The sequence below is a fragment of the Triturus cristatus genome, chromosome 12, assembly GCF_964204655.1.
Source record: "Triturus cristatus chromosome 12, aTriCri1.1, whole genome shotgun sequence".
Classification (NCBI taxonomy): Eukaryota; Metazoa; Chordata; class Amphibia; order Caudata; family Salamandridae; genus Triturus; species Triturus cristatus.
In genome coordinates this window covers 277520688-277542271 of record NC_140595.1, presented here as the reverse complement: position 1 = coordinate 277542271, position 21584 = coordinate 277520688, and the positions used below count along the sequence as shown (strand labels likewise).

At 43.0% G+C, this 21584-nt stretch overlaps 1 protein-coding gene across 6 annotated transcripts in view; it reads right to left on the bottom strand.

Moving 5' to 3' along the window:
* NR1I3 (nuclear receptor subfamily 1 group I member 3) overlaps positions 1-21584 on the bottom strand; it is an 858363-nt gene that overhangs the window by 544039 nt on the left and 292740 nt on the right. For 2 of the 6 annotated variants that reach the window (XM_085638658.1, XM_085638660.1), the window contains exon 2: positions 17277-17327. The exons of the other annotated variants lie outside the window; for them this stretch is intronic. The gene's annotated coding sequence lies outside the window, so the exon portion shown is untranslated. The remainder of the gene's footprint in view (positions 1-17276; positions 17328-21584) is intronic. 6 annotated transcript variants of the gene reach the window in all.

The window sequence follows — 21584 nt, the reverse complement described above, 5'->3', positions numbered from 1 at the left end:
TAACAAGGGAGCAGGCTTTTATTGACCTGTAGAGCCCGCTATGGAGGGCTCTAAGGCTATTCGAACAGTCCGCCCTTAGAGGGCAGAATGTTCTAATTTGTAAAACAACAGCCTCACCGAGCCTGAGGGGTTGAAATCCCCTCGGGCTCTGTGAGGCCTTTGTTCACAGCAACAGCTGTGAACAAACACTAGAATGTTGATGCTCCAGGCTTCTACCAGCCATGAGAAGTCCGGAGCACTCCATTGTATTCAATGGAGTGCTCGACATTTCAATTTTCTAATAAAGCTTCTACTTAGGCATCCTTCTAGTAATCACAATTGAAGTTAAAGTCCCCAACTAGTGAATAGTCATCATGGAACAGTAATGTAGGGTTAGTGAAGCCAAGCAGTGCTTCACTGATGGCTTGGTTGATGGTGAAAGAGGGCTATATGAGGGTATTATTCACTAAGCAGGGTTCTAATGCAGGCTTTCAAAGGACAAGGCTTGCAAAGGGATAAAAGGAGTGCCTAAAATGCACCCCATGTACTATGAAGACTTCACCCCTGGTTCTGTTTCCATATCCTTCCCCAACATGTTGTATCCTTGTGAAATTATCTTTTCCTTGAGGGCACATAGAAAGAGGATGGCAGACTCATATTTACGCATTACGTTTGCGGTGCACAATGCTTTTTGTGGAAGGCACTCTCTTCGGTTAGGCTGAAAACCTTTACTAGGCCCTAATTGTTCACTCCATTGGATTTGAGCGGCTCATTAGTGAGAGAGGCTCTTCTTTGGTTAATATCTGTAATCATAGTATTACACTTTACAGTTTCTCTGTAGGTGATGCCGATTCATAGGTGGCTTTATCGACAGTCGCACTGGTCATAGTTTGATAACTGTTAGTGGGGTCAATTTTGTGTAGAGCGAAGGAGGACTCAGCTAATGCTGAACGTTTTGTTAGTGTTTATACAAATTAGAGTGCTTGAGGGAAACTGTGTCCTGTATTCAAGTGAAACTGTGGTAGGATTTGATAGAATTCTAAACTACAATTTCAGTCAGCAAGTAGGCTTCAGTGATTGCCTGGTTATTGCTTGGGAAGCCTTCAGTCTTGCTTACATGGTGATAGAGGATGTCCCCAATTGAGCTTTCTAGAAAAGCAAAAATAAGTTATGCAGTTAAACCATGTTTTTGTGAAAGGATGTTAAACATGAACTCTGAACTTTACTCAGCTGCTCCTCGCGTGGTAATGTTGATGCAGGAGAGAAGCCAGGAGCTGATTGGAGGGCAGGAGGAGACCAGGAGCTGCAGTTTATGCTGGTTACCCTGACGGGAGCCTTCGTACAGGCATCGCCTGTAGGAACACACAGTTTGTAAGTTAACCAGGCCATCAGGCTTTTCCTGAAAGAGACCTCAGGATTCAGAAGAGACTAATAATTTGGAGTAATCCAACCTTCTTTCCTCAGTAGACTGACTGCTGTAGGAGAGGTGGACTTCAGGCAAGTACTGTTGACGTACCAGGATTCCACAGTTTAGTATCATAGAGGTACCAGAGTTGTCTTTTCTTTGTATGCATGAGGAGCTCGAAAGGTCACTAGATGGGACTCAGACGCAAGTGTGGCTATGGACATAAGATATTAGGGCTTGTTTTCCCCGTCAGAATCTTATGAAAAGTAAAACAGGCAGCCTCAGAAAAGTCTACCTGTTCCACACTTAAACAGCAGAGAGTCACTCCACTCACAGGGGTAATGCTAATCTAGCATCAAGTAATGTTTTGTCACCAAAACATGCTGTGTGTCTAATTACTTGTAGATATTATGTGTCGGATAATTAACTTAATACAAGTAATTTACCAAGTTAATACTGTTTATAGCATATTTGGAGAATAAACCCACACTGAGTTCAAATGAAATATTTCTACAGAGTAGGATGGAAATAATATTAGCCAGAGTAGAGTCTGTGGACTGTGTAATCTTGATTCTTTTTCAAGTTCCATAAACAGAAGAATATTTTACACTAGAGCATGTGAACATCAAGTGAATAATGTCCTTGCCCATCTTTCATGTGTGTAAGCACGTAAATCCAGAGAGGTAGGGTGTTTGGTTAAGAAAAGTGGAGGCACTATGTAAAATACATTTAATTTGAGGAGCTTCTCTGGGTTAACACAGGTGGTTCATGGTCTTCAACGTCTTTATATCAATGTATACAGTTTCCAACCAGTTCCGGTTGGCATGACGTCAGACACATTTGAGAGAGAGTGAGACCCAATTTACTTTCCTCCTATACATTGCGTCAAGAGGTAAAACTTTGACTTATATGATAGAGCCTAGAAGCACTTGGGAAATAAATGACGGGCACCAGGAGTCCGCTTACAAACTGATCACGATGTGTGCGAATTTCATCCAAAATTTCAACAGCAATGGTGCATCTGGTCACAGGCGGCCAAGTCACAGAGCTTTTTCGCAGAGTAGTTGTGTCTTAGGATGGATGGGCTCAGGGCCTGATCTAGAGTTCAGCGGACGGGTTACTCTGTCACAAACATGACAGATATCCTGTCCGCCGTATATCCAACGGCACTTGTAATATGGCTGACAGGATATCCGTCACGTGTCAATCAGGCCTTAGTCTTTCATTTTCTTGATTTACACCGAGTTCCTCAAGAATGCGATCTCTCAATCTCTTCACAAACAGCTTTCACACCTGCAGGACCAGCTCAAAAACAGAATATAAAAGAGAAGCTCTCGCTAGCACACTGAGCACAGAACAGAAGAAAGGACTCTAAAACTGGAAACGACGGGAACGGCAGAGCGGTGTTCTGGTAACAAAGTGTTTTGATCCGTTCGTTCGCGATGTAGCTCAAAAACTGAGATGGCTCCATTAGGATGTCCTGAGTTAGTCACTAATATGCTCCCTAGTGCGCTCTTCACTGACAAATGTTATGTTAAAAACACTTTTATAGCGCACAGCTGCCCCAGCCAAGGGGCGTCCCGGCGCTTAAAGAAAGGTCCCAACACAACAAAGCTGCACAAGGGCAGAAGCAAAGAATGCAAAGATCCTTGTGACTGGGGGTGAATGTTTGCATTGTCCAGCATTCCGTCCGTCAATTGTTCCTTTTGCATACTTCACTGACAACACAGTCCTCTTACCAAAAGCATAGATGGGACAGCAGATCATCTTTCATGAAGTCAATATACATTATCAGCGTGAGTCCCTGGGGGTGAACCTAGACAAAACTGATGGTCCTTTGATGTGCAAAACAGTGTATTTCCAGGTAGATCCAAATGAATTGATAGTGGAAAGTACGTATGTATTTGACTACTGGGAATTAAGCTGAATACAGTGAATAATTAGGCGGGACAGCTTAAAAAAGCAGAGGTGGGAAATGCTCAAAGAGTTGCAGCTGTATTGACTTTGAGCTGAAACTGTACAAATTATTTAGGATGTGGATTTTAACCATGACAGCAACACCGAAAAATGGGAGATGAGAACTAATACTACTGATAGACAATTTCGAATTTCTCAATTCAAGAGCATTACTATAAATGTTATATTTCTCTTTAATTTTAGATCGAACATTTTACTCTTCAATGTATTTACTTCTTTTACATTTGTATGATTTTGTTTTCCCTTCTGTTGTCTCCTTTTTGCTTCTCCTATGTTATGTATTTTATGTCTTTTTAATTTCTCTTTTTTGCTTTTTTGATGTAATCCCTTATAATCCCTTTCACCCTGTGCGCCTCATCTCCTTGAGGTTTGTTATGCTTCTCTTTCCTTCCTTGTCTGTTTTCCTTGCAAGGAGATCGTACATCGTCCACATTTCATCTTCTTTTGCCTTGGCTTTCCTGCTTCCCTGATCTTCACATTCCCTATTTTTCCACGATTCTTTAAATATTTCGAACAGTAAAACTTTAGAACTATTCAATTGGGAAGTCAAACACAGGAATGTTTGAGGTGGAATCAATGTAAGGGGTTACAGACCAACCACTCTTTATTACCAGCGCAAAGAATTACACATGCATCCACTTGGACATGTATTCATGCTAAGTATTTTAATCCAACCAGTAGAAGACATTTTTTAGTACAACCTGTGCAGGCAAATGCATCTAGCATGAGACCAAATAGACCTGTCAGCTTGACATTAATGCTAATAGTAGAGCTATATTGATATGGTATCGAGGTGCACTAAAAATATGATGCACAGACAGGTTCTCCTGATCAAGTAGATTTTTCGGGTGAATGAGAATGATAGCAAGGAAGGCCAGATTTGTTTTTATAAAGCTCTATTCTTGAATATGTGGATATGCACATTTTTATGTAATGTCGCATTTATATGGATTTCTTTTAATCTTAATAAAATATAATAAACATGTAAGTGCGCATACATACTAAGCAGTGGAGGTGCTCCTAAACTAACCGTGGCTTTTGCAGATTTGCAACTAATTGATCGTACTTTGCAAAACAAATTGGGATGGGTGAAATACTTGGCTAAATCTCAGCCACTGGTAATCGCTCGTGATACATTAACATCCATTGCATATTTTTTTTGCCTATTATGCCACTCCAGGCAGAGACCTGCCGCAAGCAAACCAGCCATGGTCATGTTCCAATAAGAACATTCAGGTCCGAACTGTATCGGCTACACAGGAGCACAAGCAACCACATAGCTGATTGCAAGTGCCAATGGCATGCCTCATTCGCCGGCGGAAACTCATCACATTAGTGACAGTATATGGTGATGGTCGCCCTAGCCTAGAACTACAGATGGGTGATATAGGCTAGGGGTATGTGTAACTGACAATAGAACGGTCCGTGGCTACTTCCAGGTGCAAAAAGTACCCCAATCCAGAAGCATGTTGGCCCTTGGAGTTTGTTCATTAACAGCCTAGCAAATCTCAGTTTTGTGATGGCTACTTCTCCCGCCTTGCTCCTATTCCCATATTGTGTGCGACTTTAATTAATAATTTTCATGCACTATTTTCCGTATAGGTGGACTGCATGCTTGACCAAGCTGCCACATTCTGCTTGGCACTGAACGCCACCTTGCAGGTAGCCAGCTACCTAGCACTATAAACCACTGGGGCTGTGCACTTTGTTACTTTGAAGCTATACTAGGTAGCATTATAGCCCTCTGTTAGAAGTCTTCAAAGACCCTCTGCTCAAGTGATAAGCAAACACTTCAGGCGACCACCCATAATGAGGGAGTGGGCGTTAACAGCAGATATTGCACAAGGTACAAGGGAGGGAGGGAAGAGGTGTGGCGCCGCGGCCAGGGCGACTGACGGCGGCATCTGGGGATCACGGTTCAATCCCCGGCGCCGGCGGCAGATTAGCCCAGCACCATGTGACTCTGGGCAATAGCTTGCTTAATCTTCCCGACGGCCCTCAGCGCCTAGAGACCCTTACGGGGGATTGTTCACGCTTTACAAATGTGGATTATTATGTGGATTATTATACAAGGCCTGTAAGGCTACTAGAACATTCAGCCAACTGAAGGCAGAAGGATCTAAATGAAAAAGGGTAAAACAATTCAAAAGCACAGCAATGTTGGAGCAGGGGTTCAAACTCACTCTCCGTGGTCCTCAATGGGCCGCTTAACATTGCACGGTTGTGATTATTGCTGCAGCATAGATAATCAATCGGGTATCTGAGTACTCTTCCAAGATCACATCAGTCAGTTTCAGCCACGCTTATGATGAGTGGGATGAGTGATCCCATATCATCAGTGGAGGTCTCCGATATTCTATACTGGGCGCTCATCAGCGAGCCCGCGTCACTCATCTGAATACCAACCATTCTTAGTCGTGCCCCACATAACGGATGCCCTCGAGTCAAACAGAAACACAAGATTTACAATAGGATTATCATCAAGCTATTAGACAGTCTGTTTATAACAGACACTTGCCATGCCCAGTAATCCAGTATCATTTTTACTGATATTTTTCCTTTCGTTAAATCATTTCTCATGAAAAGAGACACAACTTACCAATGTTATTTACATGCCAATGCCTCTAAAACAACATAATTCTGCTGAAGAGCCAGAATTTGAGCATCTTGCTCTAGCCACCTGGCTTCACGCGCATCGCAATACACTGCATTACATGGACACTATTCATTATAACATGTTGATGTTCGTGAAGAACTAGCATGGGGTTCTATGTTGAAATAGGTGCTTAAATTGCGCCGGTGGTTGCAGTGCCAGGAAACGAGAGTTTTTTTTTCCCATCCTCAGATTTTCAATTGAGCACAAGATAGAAAGTCAGACAAGGGAAAAAGAGGGATGAAGAGAAAAATATGAAAACAGGGACACAATGAGAAAACAGGGATGAAATAGAACCCGGAACTGTGAGATTAAGAGACATGTAGCATAGAGTGCTGGAAGAAAGGCACGAGTTGAAATCAAGACTGGACATCCTCGGGATTGAGCAACCGCAGCAAGTGCTCCGGAGAAAAAATTTGAGCCCCTGCAGTTACTGTAGACATACTAAGATCTGGTTTGGCTCAGGGACCACCATGGCATGGACGTCATTTAGTGGTCACCAAGGTTGCGACCCCATGCTAGCCCTGGCACTGCCTATGCAACCCCCGGCCTCAGAAGTGGCAAAATCAGTGCACAGAACACAGAGCATTATCAGAGTCAGGCTCTAACCTCGTTTTCTGCTTATTTTTATTACATTAATAGTGAATAATATTTTATAATTCACTATTAGTGTAATAAAAAGTACAGCAGCAAGATATGGACCTTCACTGGAATCTTGCATAAGAAAAATAAAAGGGTTTTGATGTAGGTTGTGTGCGTGCATGTGGGTGAGAGTGAGCTTGGGAGCAAGAGCATGTATATGTGTGAGCATGTATGTTTGTATATGGGATCATGGATGTGTGTGTCAAAATGAGTAAGTATAAGTGAGTCAGAGTAAGAGTGAGTGAGAGTGTGAATGAATGATTCAGGGTGAGAGTGAGTGACCAAGAGTAGGTCAGTGCTAATGATAAAATGACTGAGAACAAATGAATCTAAGTGAGCATGGGTTGTTATGCTTGCAGGTACCGGGCATGCTTCTTGGCTTAGAGAAGCACCCTTGACAAAATATTGGCACTGGAATATTGGAGACAATACTTGCATATGGGATACCCTTGGCGACTGCTGGCATTTTGTAGGTACATTTTGACATGGAGCACCCATGAAAAAAATGCCCATGCTGGTCTTCCTGGAGGATATTCTTGGCATAGTTGGCACCAGTGGCAAAATGCTTGTGATGGCACATTGGAGGAAATTTGTGGTATTTGGGAAGACAACCGTGGCAAGATTATGGGTATGACGTAGTTTGCGGAGTTTTGCTATGCGGAACTCCGCAAAGTTACAAAAAAACTCAGCGAAGTTCCTCGAGTGGCGGAGTGCAGTGCGTACGGCAGTTTGTGATGGTATTCCTGACACTCGGGTAGAAATTCTACCCGAGCAGCAGCTCGCGCTCGCGAACTTACCGTTCGCAAGCGGGGAAGAAACTGCTGCACATCGCGAAGCAGAGCTTTCTGCACACCGTGAGCTCCGCGGAGTGCAGAGAACTCCGCAAACTCTGCAAATGAAGCGAAGTTCACCGCCCAGGCCTAGTCATGGGGCCATCCATGACAAAATGTTGTCCTTGACATATTAGTTATAACCTTTGACATAAGGGACCTCTACAGTGCAAGAGAAGCAGTATTAGGAAAGTTCTGGCACTGGCATATTGTATGCAATGTTTGGGCAAAAGGGGCCACCATTGCAAAATGGCTGCTAGTAATTGAGGTAATTTTTTACATAAGGGGCATCCATAGGACAGGTTAAAACCATAATTGGGAGAACTCATGGGCACTGTCAGATTTAAGTAGCTTGGCACACAATGAAAGGACTTGAATATCTAGTGAGTGGGTTTTAGAGCCTATGGCTTTTTAGAAATGTTATGTGAACATTGTGCATTAAAATGCATTAGTAAAACCCATTTTTTTCAAACATTTCTCAGGGAAAAGAAACCCACACCATTTGTTCTCCCCTAAAACAATATATAATATTAATTATGAAATTATGTGACTTCAGCAATGTTAATTATTGTGATGTCATCAGGATTAAGGTTTTTTGACATCACTTCTTGGGAGGATTCAGGGTCAAAGGTCATATGATGTCACTTCCTGTGACATCATTAAGGTCAAAGGTTATATCAATCAATCAATAGGGGGCTTTTAAAGTGCGCTACTCACCGTGAGGGTCTCAAGGCACTACTCCAGGCATTTTGGTGAATCAGTGTCCATAAACCATGGCACAACTGTTTAGTTTATATTTCAATCTCTGGCTGATAATAAGAGCCATTGCTTATTTGGTTATGTAAAATATGAAATATTGCTTAAGTTCATTACACTTCATTCACTGTCAATTGAAGCAAGAGATGCATGCTCGACGTAGTCTTGCTTTACTTCGGTCATGGTGGCAAGGTGACAGCTGCTGGGAACAGCAGACTGCCATGCTGAATTGCAGTGATTTAGCCATCAATCTTTTTAAAGTTGGGCAACAGTAAACCTGTAATTTACAGTGTTTGTACACAGCAGCACATTGACATGTAAGGTTGTTTCCTAGTCAGATTATATACAATCTAATTTCAAAATGTAATCGTAATGAAAACTATCCCATTGAGAGAGCACGTTGAAAAACAAAATGTGTAGCCTTTTACTTACTGCAAATCTGTGGTACAAAATATTTAAAAGTCATTTCACATTCCGCCTCAACATCCAGGGATATAGCATAAAGAGTGGTTCTAGACATGACTTAAGGCAGAGCCAGTGTACCACATCCAGGATCAAGGGAGAAGCTTTTAACCACATAATCTTCCAAAACCAAGAAACAGTGAGGTCACACAGCAAGCCTAAGCCACCCACCTAACTCACTCCACCCTCTGCCAAAAGAGCTGGTGGTGCAGCAGTGTCACAACTGTTCATGTGAAAAGCATTGCTCACAACATAAATGCATCTATTAATTTACATGTGTGCATCATTCAGAAAAGTTAGACCAGGTTTCAGACCAGATACCCATACAATACCTCTGATTTATTGAATTATTTTAGGACCTTTGGCTGGTCAACACAACTAAACAGAATCAATTTGATAGGTAAAATGTGCCCTGCATGTTGGCAGAAGTGTAGTGCAGTTACAGACAGCACACCTGCTATAGCACCATGGCTGTGTACATTAAAAAAGTTCTACAGATCACTAACAAATGGCTATATCAATGACTTTTCCTCATAGTATTCCTTGAATTACTATGAGCTATATACCCCTGCATACTAACTTACTTATTCCTACTACCCCTCCTGGGGTATAGGCTATTAACCAGCTAACTCTGTCCTGGGATTTTCTTTCAGTCTGACTCTATGTGTAACCCGTCTTCTTGCAGTCAGCCTCAAGGCCTCAGCACCAGGTGTATAGTGGCCTTCCTCTTTTCCCTTGAGGGTTCCAGATCAATGCGTGCCTGGTAGTGTTTGATGTGGGCTTGTGAAGGTTGTGACCTATCCAGCCCCAGCATCTTTTCATAATTTCTTCATGAGCAAGGAGTTGGAAAGTCAGTTGCAAAAAGTAGTTGTAACTGATGGTGCTTGACCAGCCGATTTGGAGGATTTTCTTCAGCGGGGTGTTGTTGAAGGTCTAAACTTTGATGGTGGTGGTCACTGTTGTCCTCCAAGATTGTTCTCCATACAGAAGGACTCATTTTACATTGGCGTTTAAGAGCCTGACCTTGGTTTGCAATATTAGGTCTTTGGAGCTCCAGATCTTCTTCAGCTGAATGAAGACAGCCCTTGCTTTGCCGATTCTTGCTTTGATATTGGAGTCTGTGCCTCCCTGTTTGTCTATGACACTGCCCAGATAGGTGTAGGCCTCAACCTCTTCCAGTGCATTGCCTGCAGTTGTGCTGGCAATGTTAGCCTTCAGGATCTTGGTTTTTCCCTGTGAATGTTGAGGGTAAGTTGTGCTGATTTTGCTGCCCCCTTGGAGGTCTTCTCTTGCATCTGCAGATGGATATGGGAGAGTATGGCCACATCGTCTGCACAGTCCAGCTCATCAAGCTGCGGCCTAGGTGTCCGCTGGTTCCAATTCTTCTCCTTGCTGTAGATGTCTTCATGATCCATTCTATAGCCAGCAGGAAGAGAAAAGGCGAGTGCAAACAGCCCCGGTAGTTCTCACTTCGAAGGCTTCTGTGAGTTTGGAATATGCATTTTTTATGATTTACTTAGCATGTAAGGATATGTATGGCAAGTGTTACCACCGGAGATAATTGACATGTATTTAGATGGGATTAATGCCGTCTTTTTTCTTTTACCCTCCCAAAGGACAACATTTGTCAGCGTTTAATCTCGCCTTCCCCAATCCAGCTGTGAAAATGGAGGTATTCCTTTAAAGAAGGACACTTGGGAAAGGCATAGCAAATGTTTGTGTGCGCCCACTGGTTACTAAACGGTTTATTCTCACTTGGGGGCCCATTAGGATGGCGGGCAGATCGCCCCCGCTGGCCCTGCGGGGGTGATCTGCCTGCCATCCATGCCTGATTGCCCCCCTCGCCATATTAGTATGGCTGGGGGGTCCGCGGCAGACGGAAAGACCGTCCACCGCTTTTCCACCGGTCGATTTATCGACTGTCTGCTAGACACCGCCATCCATATCATGATGCAGGCGGAGAAGAGCCTTTCCAAGGCGGCATTACTGCCATGGAAAGGCATGGGGTCTCTGCTGTTGGGGGCCAAGAGTGTTGGGGGGTGCACTCGGGGGGGTACCCATGGTACCCACCTACATTTGCATGCACAAGGTGGCAGGCACTGCGCGGTGCCCGTCACGTTGTGCATGCAAATGCACAACATGTATCTTTCACATTGCGGCAGGTGCTTCTTACAGCACCGCCCGCCGCAATGTAAAAAATGCAGGATGCGACTGCCATGGTGGCGGTCGCATCCTGATGGGCATGGCGGGTCCGCCGCACCTATGGCGTGTGGTCTCTTTTGCCGTTGCGGTGCCGCCCGCCATCGTTATGATGCCCTTGGTTTGTATGTATTGCTGTTCTACTGCCAGCCACCTGGGAACAACCACTAGGTGTCCGAAGTGCAGAAAAATCTGCACACAGAGTGGCATTCACATGCAACATCTCTCCATGCAAAATAGACAAAGACAGCCTTTACGGTTCCTACAGACATTTTAATTGCAGAATGTGCCGCTTTTTCCATGGAAATATTTTTGACAATTTGGCCCAAAGATAGACCTTATAGAAACACATATTACAACAAATTTCTTCAGCGCCACGGTTAAGTGGTGGCGTTGCCAACATTCGGACTGCAACAGGAGGGACTAGGAGATTGAATTTTAACGTTTTTCATGTGTTTCCAGTCACTCTCAGAAGTGGTTGCGAAATAATTCAGAGGAGGTTACATAGGGGCGAGTGGACACTGGTTGATGCATTAGAGAGTGAGAGAGGTAGTATGGAGTAGCCAGGGGAGGAGGATGCAGAATCCAACAGAAAGGCAGTGAGCAGCCTAGGCACGTGGCAAAGGTTATGCAAGGTTGGCAGCTATTGGTCAACAGGTGCCAGGGGGAGACGCAATAAAGCCAGGGAGAGACTTAAGGAAGGAAGGAGGGAAGGTGGGCACAGGACAAACTAATCCAGCATAAAATTTAGAGAGGATAGCAGAAATGCGTGTGAGGGCTCCATTGGGCAGCCGGGTGGAGAGCTGGCAGTCAGGAAAGGGGGACTTAGAAGTATGGTAGGACCATAGGAAAGATAGGGTGGCTAATGTGAATGGGCAGTAGTGAAAAGTTTCGGTCCAATGTACCATATACAAGGTAGCTTGAAGGAGAGATTTAATGGTCTTACATAATCCTTTTGCTGAAATCTTCGAGACATAGAACATATTTTGAATTTGTTCCGAATGACTTTCTAGGCAATTCTTCTATTTTACAAGAAATATAATATAAATCAAAAGAAAGGCAGACAAGTTTGAGTATAAACTCAAACTGAATGTAACATTAAGGGGCCGATTCCGATCTCGGTCGGAAGGGCACCGAATCGGTTTCGGCCGTAGCGGATCCGATTCAGAGTCTTCATTTCCGACCGATCCGTACACGGGTCCGCACGACGAAGTACGATGCAAAGATGCGCAAATTCCCTGACCGACTCGTTCCCGGCTCCAATCCGTCCAACTCGGTCGCACGCAAACCGACATGCGCAATGGAGACTATTCTCGACCAAATGAGTATGATGCTCCAATCGGACAGCTCGACTGAGTCGGAGCGTCCGGCTCACAGAAGCTCCCGGAGTTGGACTTCGGGTGTCCGCGTCGGACCCCCTTCACCCGCAGCCGAACGACTCGCACACAGGGGCAGACCCATGGGTCTCCCCCACACAGGCATGTATGGCGCAGATGGCACCGATGCGTACCCACTGTAGAGGGCGCACTTGTTCGAGACGTACCCATTCAGTCAATGGGAGTGCATGTACGCGTCGTACAAATGGCTCCCATTGACTTCTATGAGAGTCTGACCGAACCGAGTCCGACAGCATACGTGCGCATCGTACTCGCTCGGTCGGACTGTAGAGGTCTGACTCAGTCGGAAAACACTCCGGATCCGACTCGGTCGGAGTGCTTTCCGACCCGGATCGGAATCGGCACCTTAGTGATCAATGCGGCTCCTTACAGTTAACGAATGTTACAAGAAATATTCTGTAATGTCACCTTGGGCTCATCTGCACCATTTATCCTTATTTTAGACAGACGAGTTTTACAGCATTACAGCTCAGTTTCAATATCAAAATCTTACACCAAGAGCAGGTCAACTGCAGAGAAGAAACCATCTAGATGACCAAATACTTTCCCCCTATTTATTTCTTTTTGACCCATCATCTCGACACAGAGTGCACGCAGGGTAACTTAAAACTGGGACATGTGAGTTGGCTAAGTACCGCTTGAAGAGATCGGGTATTACCTACTATTGGGCATACTCAGCTTCTAGATTTCCAGGCCTGATAACCATGTACTATTCAATTAGAGATAGTCCTGCCCTTATCTAGGAAACAATAAACATGGTTTAAAAATGTGCTTTAGAAATCAGAAGTAGTTAGAAGGAGGAGACTGGGATGCAGAAGTAGCCATCACCTTTTATTGCAAGTCAGTGACAAGGTAAAAAGAGCCCATATTTATTAATCACTCCACTGTGGTCAGGTGACCGACGTCTACTGTAACTGCTTTCACTACAAGCAGTCAATTATACCCACAATGTTCAAGCAGAATTCATGTAGAGGGAGACATTTCCATGCACAAGGATCACTCGTGCAACACACGCACACACTAAGCACACAGACTTCACATCTCACTCTCAAGAGACCAATCAAAGCGGTGTCATTCTAGAAATTCGATTTTTCGTGCTGATTCACTGAAGTAACTCAGAAACATTGAGTAGCCAATAGGTATCGCCTTTTTGGACTGATTGGCTTTGCCAATGTTTTTTTACCTATGCTGTGCTTATACTCAGCTATAATATATAAAGAAAGTGGGATAAGAGGGATCAATTTTTTCGTTTATTTTAGCACAAGACACAATAAATTATCTTGGCACTCACGTTTTTTCCAACTAACTCAACAATTATTTTACAGACGCATATATCTATTGGTCAACCTCAGAACAATGGACACATACTATGTACAGAAAATCACCGAGATATATTCATAAAGCTACAATCCATATATACAAATTCATACAACATATATATACCTCATATATACAACATATATAACATATGTACATTCCCCTACTTGATAATACACATATGTACACTTCTTATTCACAGTGGTACATACAGAGGTAGTCCTCTTGGCATCAGGAAGTGCAGCAGTTCAGGCAGATTCGAGCATTAGGAGGAAGCTTTGGAAAAATTCACGGGGCACCGCTACTTCAATTATTGGAAGACGGTGCTAAGAGCTACAGGAGGAATATAAGATGCCCTATATTTTAAGGTATCGACATGGAAGAATTGACATAAAGCCGCCCTTGAAGAGGGACCCACCTGGATTATTTGCAGATAGACTGTAATCCCCGTCCTGAGGAAGCCACAAAATTTGGAGGCTGAAACGCGAACGCGTCGACACACTGATCTATCAGGATTCCACAGATTGAGTTAATTGGAAATTAGTTATGTGGAAAATTATGATAGAGGAGTGATACCTCTGATGCCAAGAGGACTACCTCTGTATGTACCACTGTGAAAAAACGTGAGTGCCAAGATAATTTATTGTGTCTTGTGCTAAAATAAACGAAAAAATTGATCCCTCTTTTCCCACTTTCTTTATATATTATAGTTGGGTCTTTACCCAGGTAAGAGAGGGCCATTTGGGTATGCCCCTTTGTATTCTATTGGTGCTTATACTCAGCAACAAAAAAATATAATTAAAAAAAGTGTGCAATGACTGTTGGTACTCATGCACACTTTTGCGTCTTCTTGCTTTGCCGGCCCAGTGTCACCATACAGGCATGTGCATAAAACATGCTTTGACCGTCACTTTGTTTCCTTTTTTATTTACCTTTCCAAGATGGTGGATGCCTCTTGGAGAGGTACATGTATTTAAAAAAAAGGATTTAAACATGTGTGAAAGTGCTTTTCAAAAACAGAGTGAGACAGAAGTCAACCAACAGAAACAATTGAGAGGGGGAGGATGACGTATCAAATAAAAAAACAGAAAAGGATGTAATGGGGAAAGCTATGGATTAGGTGGGGGGAAAAGGAGCAACACAGAGCGCAGAGGGTGGGGGCAAAATATCCAGGAGGAAGCAGCACAAAAGGGAGAGAGCAAGGAAACACGGGTACTCTCATGGAATGAGGAAAGAAAATGAAAAAAGTAGTTCCCTAAATGGAATGTCTGACAGAATATCGATGGACAGAAAATCGACCTACAAAAACATCGATGTCAAAAATATCGAAGTCCTAGCTACATAATGGCAAGTACAAAAATATCGGAAACAAAATATCGTTGTCAAAAACATCGGTTAAAAATATCGTTTTTTAAAATGTTTTAATAATAGTGTAAAATTAAGTAAATAATACATATAAATAAAAGAAAGTTAAAAATATTAAAACGTGTTTAACAAATAATAACTAATACATACAATGTTAATATAAATTAAACATATACATATAAATTAATATATATAATTACTCCACATAGCGTAGGGGTAAAAGTTACTATTCCCACTCCAGAGAGTGCAACAGTAGGGAAAGTGTTGGATAGCGTAGGGGTAAAATTACTATTCCCACTCCAGTGAGTGCAACAGTAGGGTAAGCGTTGGATAGCGTAGGGGTAAACATTACTATTCCCACTTCAGTGAGTGCAACAGTAGGGAAAGCGTTGGATAGCGTAGGGGTTAAAATTACTATTCCCACTCCAGTGAGTGCAACAGTAGGGAAAAGCATTGGATAGGGTAAGGGTTAAAATTACTATTCCCACTTCAGTGAGTGCAACAGTAGGGAAAGCGTTGGATAGCGTAGGGGTTAAAATTACTATTCCCACTCCAGTGAGTGCAACAGTGTGGAAAGCTTTGGATAGCGTGGGGATTAAAATTACTATTCCCACTTCAGTGAGTGCAACAGTAGGGAAAGCGTTGGATAGTGTAGGGGTTAAATTAACGTACTTATTAATTAAATGAATTTTGTAAAATAAATAATATATTAAAAATAAACAAAAACATTATTACATACCAATACAATTAAATTAATATTTACTTAAATAACATTAAATTTCTTCCCACCCTATTCCTCCATAAACACACAACCCACTACACATAAATAATAACACAATTAATTTATTTTTCAATTAATCAATTAATAAAAATGTATTAACAAAAATTAACAATAAATTAACAATAAATCAAAAATAAATTAATCATAAATAATATGATTATTAAGCTATTAATAAAATGTAATTACCAATCAATTATTTGACAATAAATTAATAATCAACAACAAATAAAAACATTAATTGTAATTCAATAACTTCCCACCCTATTCCCTTATAAACCCACAACCCGCTACACATAACAACATAATTATTTTAATTATCAATTAATAAAAATTAATGGGCAATTAATAATTAATTACCAATACATTAATTAACAATAAATACAAAATAATACATTAATTATAATAAAAAATTATGATAAATTAATCAATTAAATAATTAATTACCAATTAATAATTATTTAACAATAAATTAATAATCACCAATAAATAAAAACATATTAATTAATTATAATTCAATTACTTCCCACCCAATTCCCCTATAAACCCACAACCCGCTCTGATACTAAAACACAAAATTTACTTTAAAAAAATTACTAATTTCTAAACATTTATTACATATATTTAAAAATAATAAAAATACATTACTAAAAATGTTAAACATACATATAAAATACTTATCCAATGAAACAACGGCGGATCTCCTATGCCGCACCTCGCGCGCGTTCCAATAAATAGGTTCGCCGTGCAAACTATACCAGCACCAGCCGTTGTATGGCGTCACTGTGCTCTAGATCAGAAACTGTTTTACCAAATGGGGGTGCGCAGCTCAAGAAGTCTAATATGCAAGGTTGATAGAAAAGTAACTTCTTTAGTCTAAATTTTTTAAGATCATCAGATATAGACGGAAGAGAGAGGAAGTTTCGGTAGCGGCATTAAGGAGTCTTCATATCTGCTCTGAGTGTATATGGGCCACAGTGCAGTACACTGGACCTTATGAACTATTGGAAACTGCTTCGGATATTTAGTGGACATATAGATCACATTCGCTCTTTGACTTTTCCCCGTCGGGCTTTTTATCGTGTTATACGGATCCGTCTTTCAGACTACGACTGATTTCTTGGACTTTTATAACAGGTCTATATAGGAACACACCGCCGGTCTTGAGAAGCCAACTGTTCAGAATCAAGTACTATTACTGAATGTTGTTGGTACTTTGGAAATTTGCACTTTATAAATAATATATTTTTTTGCCCTGATGAAATTCCCAATAAGGGAATGAAACATGTTGGCTGGAGTTTCCATATCTGATGATCTTAAAAAATGTAGAATAAAGAAGTTACTTTTCTATCAATCTTTGCATATTGGACTTCTTGAGCTGCGCACCCCCATTTTGTAATATATATAAAATACATACTAAAATACATAACACCAATATAAATATCGATATTCTTAAAAACAATATTTTTGCTAACAATATTACTTACTTCGATATTAAAAAAACGATATTACTTACCTTAGGTTCAATATTCTGGTCACCGATATTCTTGACATCGATATTCGGTCCCTACGATATTAAAAACTCGATATTAGTGTAGGTCGATATAATAAAAATTAAAAAAATAAAATCGATATTTTGACTGCACACCCCCTAAATGTGAGCATTGGAAGGATACAAGCCACCTAATTAAAAGGATGATAAAGAATGTATGCGTTATGGGAGAGATGTGGCTCAAAGTATAGTGATGTTAATTAAACCTTCTTCCCTTGGAGGTGGTCCCCGATCTTTTATCATCTTTTATGCAGAGGCACACTTTGACTCACGTCAAGAGACAATACAGAAGACAGTGAGCATTGAGTAGTGGAGGAGGAATTCTATAATTGGTTCATATGATGACAAAAGCGTCTCTGTAAATATCCTCCAGCCAAACCAGGAAATTTGCCTGAGACCTGAAAGAGGGGGCGAGGGGTGATGGGTGGGGGGAGGGAGGTTCACACTCTTCTACTGAAGGGCAGAATTGTAGTCACCAAACCAAAAAGGGGAAATCCTTAACCAGGTATAAAAATATGTTCTTAGTTGTCAAAAAGCTTAATCACAAGGGAAGACAGAAGTCGATGAGAACCATAGCAGAGTCGAAAACCAAGGTCAGTTCAAGACAAAACAAGGGTCAGTACAAGCAGTTGGGAGGAAGGGTACCAATAAAGGAAACACACTAAAGGTGGGGATAACGTAAATTCAGGTGCAAACTATAGCGTGAAGCGAAAGAGTAAAAACAGCAAATGTTGCCAGACACAGTCTTCAGAATCCACTAACACTTTAATAGGGCTCTGTCACTGTGACCTGGAAGTGAACTATCGGTCCTCAGGTGGCTGTGACAGTGTGTATTAGACCTCAGCCCTAGAAGGTATTGTCCTCCATGACTGCAATTTCCATTGCCGCATTTTCCATTTCCCTTCATGTGGTATGTTTCCTTACTCTCCTATATGGTGTCTTATCTCATAACCTGACAGAGATAAACACAATAAGAGAAAGAAAGCCATTGATTAAGAACCAAGCAAATGAAAGTGACAAGAAAGTCACTTGTAGGCAACACCTAAAGGGAAAAAAACTAGAGACAGTCCTTCCATGTTTTCTTTTAATTACATTGGACATCATGGTTCATCACTCATATAAACTTCAGTGAACATATCAAAGAAAAGAGGGGCATGTACAACTATATACCAGAATAGAAATACTGCATGAACTATAAATATCACAGAGTAGGTACATTACATCAATATACGACAGTAAGAAGAGGGCAACAATGACTACCACACAGTAGGTAAATGTACAGAACTATAACACCATAATAACAGAGTGAGAACAATAACAATCAGAAAGTGGGCACATGTACATCAATTTGTTTTATAACCAAATGTTATTGTTTTCCATGTGAACACAAGAACCACAACAAGATTTCCAGGCCACAACGTCAACCCCTAGCCCCCGCACCATCCATGTACATCAATTTATTATTATGAGAAGAGGATTAAAAACATGTAAAGAACACATCAATGTAACACAACAATAAATAAGTAAGAACAATAACAAACCACAAAGTAGGTCATATAGTGTCACCTTTCTATGCAATACTCTTGCTCTATTATGAGGTGATAGAGTTGTAAGTTGGGGATGCAGGGTTTGAGTATTCCTTGTGTGGTAGTAGATGCCCGGTGCTCAACCTGTCTACTGGTACCGTGAGTTGCTGAATAAAGTATTGATTTTGCAAGTTTGTAACAAGCGCAACTCCAGAAGAAGCCACAACACTCTCTTTGGTGTTACAGACCTCTTGCAATGGTAGTCACTACTAGTTGTGTCTCTGTGTAGCTGTGCCGGAGTCTTCGAGCATTGTTTTCCTGTGTCAAGACAAGCGTTGTGTCAGCTACTATGGGATTTGGTTGTACAGCTGAGTCAGCAGAAACCACTGGAGCATGATTCAAGTATGCATCATACAACATGCATTAAACAAGAATGCCGGCGACTGTAGCTAGTGTGGTAACAAAAAGTTACGTTGGGAAGACTTTGATAATTTTATTTTATATTCTTGTATCTGCTCAGGGATCTGTACTATCATTTCAATTGTCGCCTGTGAGGCTTAATTTAAGCCCAATATGTTTTTACTACTACAAGCCTGCATAGAATTTGGTTACTCTTTACTTATCTTTTTTTTTTTTTTTTTTTTTTTTGAAAAACCTTTATTGACATTTTGATCATTGACAAGTATGGGCCTACAACCCCCCAGGGCCGGCCGCTACGCAATCAGAGCAATAAGGTCAAATATAAGCACATGCGGCACCTCGGTAGCAAAATCTTCATACTAAGATAGTTCGGCCTAGGAGCCTCGCAGGTAGGACACCAGGAGAAAAGGGGTTTTTCATTTTATAATGAAACAAAACAGTAGGATCAGGTGCCAAACAATTTCCCAACAGCGATAAAGGGCAGGCCGCATAATAAACGTTAGCAATAAACAGCAATCTATCGAATCCATGGCGCAAACACAGGAAAGGATGGGGAAGAATATCAAAAACAGTTGCGCCTGCAGGCCCCCATACCTAACGCCCAGAAAACCCCAGGAAACTGTGGCACACACGGAGAGACAACGGTTCACAGCAAAAGAGGCGTACCACGCTGATCCCAGAAAAGAAGAAACAAGAAGAAACGGAGAAGAAAAAGGAGGCCATGGAAAAAGAGAGGAAGACTGAGAAAGAAAAGAGTCCCCCCCCCAACCCCCCACCCTGCACCTCTGCAAATGAGTATGGCCCCTCCCCCCAGCAGTGTGCCTGTCGCCCTGGAACTAGACCCGAAATATAGAAGAAACAGGGAAAAAGGAATAAGAAAGAACCCCACCAGGCGGGGGGGTGGAGAAAATATAATAAACTGGAGGAGGGCCTTCAGAACATACCCCCGGCTTCTCCCTCCCGCACAGTAAGGTATCCCAACAGCAAACAATAAGTAGCACCAAATCGACCATAACAAAAGGGGGAATGGGGAGCATTGCGCACCGAATATGCTAGTAACTATGTCCTGGGAGTACACAACCGTGAGTCCGCCCGTCTACCAGATGACCACCCCGAGGGATCAGCCTCATCCCTGACCACTCCTGGCGATGCTGCCCATGCCTACCCCCCGACCCAGCGCCATGTCCGACGCTCCAAGGTGAAGGGATGTCCCAAAACAACCGGGAAGCGACGCACACAGGTGGGGTGGAGGTCTCAGAACGCCAACACAGTCCGCCTCTCGGAGGGACATCTTTCCCAGTGCTGCCCCAGGATCTGCACTGCACACAAGGTCCGGGAAGGCTGAATCATCCAAAGTAGACAGGCATTGCTGGGAAAGTCCCCGGGTCACCGGAGGTCGTGCACGGGACGAGGCCACCACCTTCCACTCGGAACCACTACCTCCGGAACAGACCAAACCCTCAGTCAGCCGATCATACGGTAGCATACTGTCCGGAGTGTCCGGCTGTGCACTAATCGCAGGGATGGCCGCGACATTATCCTCCTGTGTGCAGTGTAGGAAGTCCCTGTGTAACTGTGGACCAGCATACCGCCATTGTCCCAACGCTGATGCCACACCGTCGATCTTACTCCCCAAGACCTCGATGCCACGAGCCAAGGAGAAATGAAGGGCACCAAGGGCCTCAAGGAGGTCGCCGTACCCCCGCACTGCTCCCCGCGGTCGCTCTGCCACACTCCCCAAAGTCACACACTCCCAATCCTGCTGCGACCCGGTGGACAGGATAGTAGGCTGCATCGCAACAAGATGGCCGCCGGGGGAGGCCCGACTCGTATGGGGGCCGGGACCCAGGGACAAGCACCTCGGGGTCCACGTCGCTGGAGACAGGGGTCCGGGGGCAGGCACAAAGTCAGCCGTTGCGTGGACTCGGGCAACAGTCGTCTCCACCAAGGACCAGCAGCCGCGAAAATCCGGGTGCAATCTGCAAGGATCAGGGCGAGCTAGGGGCGGTGTCCGGGCAGCTCACCGACAAAGGCAGGGACAAACACCGAAGAGTCTGAGAACTGCACCCCCGGGCATGCCCTCGATCCACTACGCTTTAGCAACGGGAGCGGCCGCGGCGAGATGCAGGCCGGGGGCAGCACCGCTCCGGCGGACCGACTCCACCCAGTCACCACAGGCCGTTGTTGTTAAACTGCCACCCGGCCAAGGCGTCCACTCGAGGTCCCGGCTCCGGGGCTGCACGGGCCGCAAAGTTCATCCGCAGATTTCTCAGGCGGTACAGTAGCCAGAAACCCCGGAGTCACACGATCGGTTGCCACTCTCCTT